The sequence below is a fragment of the Lactuca virosa genome, chromosome 1 (genome assembly GCF_052849685.1).
Source record: "Lactuca virosa cultivar CGN04683 chromosome 1, Lactuca_virosa_CGN04683_v6, whole genome shotgun sequence".
Classification (NCBI taxonomy): Eukaryota; Viridiplantae; Streptophyta; class Magnoliopsida; order Asterales; family Asteraceae; genus Lactuca; species Lactuca virosa.
Genome location: NC_136426.1, coordinates 154,358,353 through 154,361,227, shown reverse-complemented (window position 1 = coordinate 154,361,227; position 2,875 = coordinate 154,358,353).

Genomic DNA, 2,875 nt, shown 5'->3' with positions numbered 1-2,875 from the left:
CTAGGAATTTCATCGGGATGGACTTTACCGCGAGGGGTTTCCTCAGCAATAAAAGTCCTAAGGCAACCATGATGGGGATAAATTACACCGGTGAACACATCGTTCACAACACCTACAGGTTATGAGCCTGCTAGCGTTCCACAGGACTGTCTAGAAAGTGTCCGTGGTCATTATCCATACTCCGCTGGATAACTAGATCAACAACAACAACATCGAGGCCTCTCATCTGTTTATCACACATCAACTATCTACCCATGTTCTACCCAACATATTAGTAGATAAAAATATATATTTTTATACATAGTTTAAAACCTGTATAGCATTCTCATTCAATACATATTCCAAACAAAAGATGAGACACATACACATAACACGTATTTCATAGAGAATAAATCATATCTATGAGATAGAAGAAAGTGAATATACATTCACACATATAAACATATACACATAACACGTATTTCTTATTAGTACTTCAAATTATGTGTTAGAAGAAAGTAACTACACACTCACTTGATCAGAAGATGATCGGACAGCACTACGGCTTGTAGAAGTAGTATTATTCGGTAGATCTGGAAGATCTTCACAAAATTGGCTTCTCGCTGGCAGAGCCTCGGCTCGGGAATTGCACTTCTCGGGATCTTCAGAGCTTCGGGACTTGCTTCGGGTCTCGGGATGATACCGGGGCTTCGGGGGGTTAAAATAGGGCTTAGAGAGAGTATCGGGAGTGAGAGAGTAAGGGAGGAGCAACCAAAAGCGGCTGACCCTTGATTTCTATTTATAGGGCCATTTTTCAGCTCTCACGTCGTGAATTTTAAGTTCTCACGTCGTGAACTTATTCGTCACTGCATGCGTCATCACAGGTTGCGTCTGATAGGCTCTGAAAGGTCAAATCACTAAGTTCACGTCGTGAACACTATATTCACGTCGTGAACTCTGACACAGTATCGGGGTTCGCACCCTGAACTTCAGAAATTCATAAATTTCGCATACGCGCTCCGTTTTCAACGTTCTTTATATCGACGCGTAGGTGAGATTATGCTCTACAACTCTCGTTTAGACTCCGTTGGCCAATTTTGAATTTATTTTTATTATATTTTTATTATATTATTTTTAGTAGGCCGGGACAAGAAAACTCCGTTAGAAATCCATAACTTCTTCGTCTGACGTCCGTTTTCGTCTATCTTTTTACCGTTAGACTACTATCGATGAGATCTTCAATTCTCATTTAGAAAGTTTTGGCTAAATATCACTCGATCTCAATCTCGAGTTTCGGGCTGCATACTACTAAGCTGAAACTTAGAAAAATCATAACTTCCTCATACGAAGTCAGATTTGGGCATTCTTTTTATGCACGCTCTCGGTTTAACGTATTCTACGACTTTCGTTTAGATTACTAAGGCTAGATATCGCTCTATCTTAAATTCATATTTTACGTCATTCAGCGTCGGGGCGGGGTCGTCGTGAAACTTCGACAGGTCATAACTTCTTCGTTATAACTCGGATTTCGACATTCTTTATATATTCGGAAACCTCGTCACGACCTCTACCACATCCTTCATAGATATCGGGTTTATCTAACATTTCATTTTGACGCTTATTTTTATCCTTAATTCATTTAAGCCACATAATTAAGCAATTAAGCATAAAACACATAATACTCAAATAATACATTCTTATTAGTTCAAAATATGTTACAAAGGTTAACCTAGACTATCACATCATCATTAATGATGAGCCCAGAAACACAGACGTTACAGAAACTCCTGTTGAACCTATTGACGAGTCCTTACCTCTTAGACGTTCCAGTAGAGTTAGGCATCCACCTGAGTTTTATGGATTCCATATTACTACTGAGGGTGATACATTTATTAGTGATAGTACACTAGTAAATTTGGATGAACCTAACAGCTACAAGGAAGCCATGGCAGGCCCGAAGTCTGCAAAGTGGAAAGACGCGATGGACAGCGAGATTCAGTTCATGTATGACAATCAAGTTTGGAACTTAGTTGACAATGTACCAGGTCGTAAGACGGTCGGGTGCAAGTGGATCTTCAAGAAGAAGACATACATTGATGGGAAAGTGCACACTTATAAGGCGCGATTGTTGCGAAGGGATTTACTCAAACTCCTGGAGTTGACTATGATGAGACCTTCTCTCTAGTTGCGAATATAAAGTCTATTAGGGTGATGCTAGCCATAGTTGCGTTTTATAACTATGAAATTTGGCAGATGGATGTCAAAACCGCTTTCCTTAATAGGAAGTTGGCTGAGGATGTTTACATGAGTCAGCCAGAGGGTTTTGTCGATGCGAAGCATCCTAATAGAGTGTGCAAGCTTGAGAAATCCCTTTATCGATTGAAACAAGCGTCTCGCAGATGGAATCTTTGTTTCGATGAGAAAGTCAAAGAGTTTGGCTTTGCGAGGAGCGAGGATGAGTCCTGCGTATATGTCAAAGCCAGTGGGAGCATAGTTAGCTTTCTCGTGTTGTATGTGGATGACATACTACTCATAGGAAATGACATCCCAACCTTGCAGGAGGTTAAGTCTTGGCTTGGGAAGTGCTTCGCTATGAAGGACCTCGGAGAAGCTGCATATATCCTAGGGATAAGGATTATGAGAAACTAGAGTAAGAGACTAATAGGACTTAGTCAAAGTACTTACTTGGATAAAGTGCTGAAACGTTTCTGCATGGAGAATTCCAAGAAAGGGGAGTTACCGATCCAAAGAAATACCAAGCTGAGTAAGACTCAGAGCCCGAGTACAGAGACCGAGATAGCAGAGATGAGTCGAGTACCTTACGCTTAGGCCTAGCAATGGGGCGGGTTTTGACCCTGATCCGATCCGAACCCGTAAAAATTATAAGGGTTTGGAG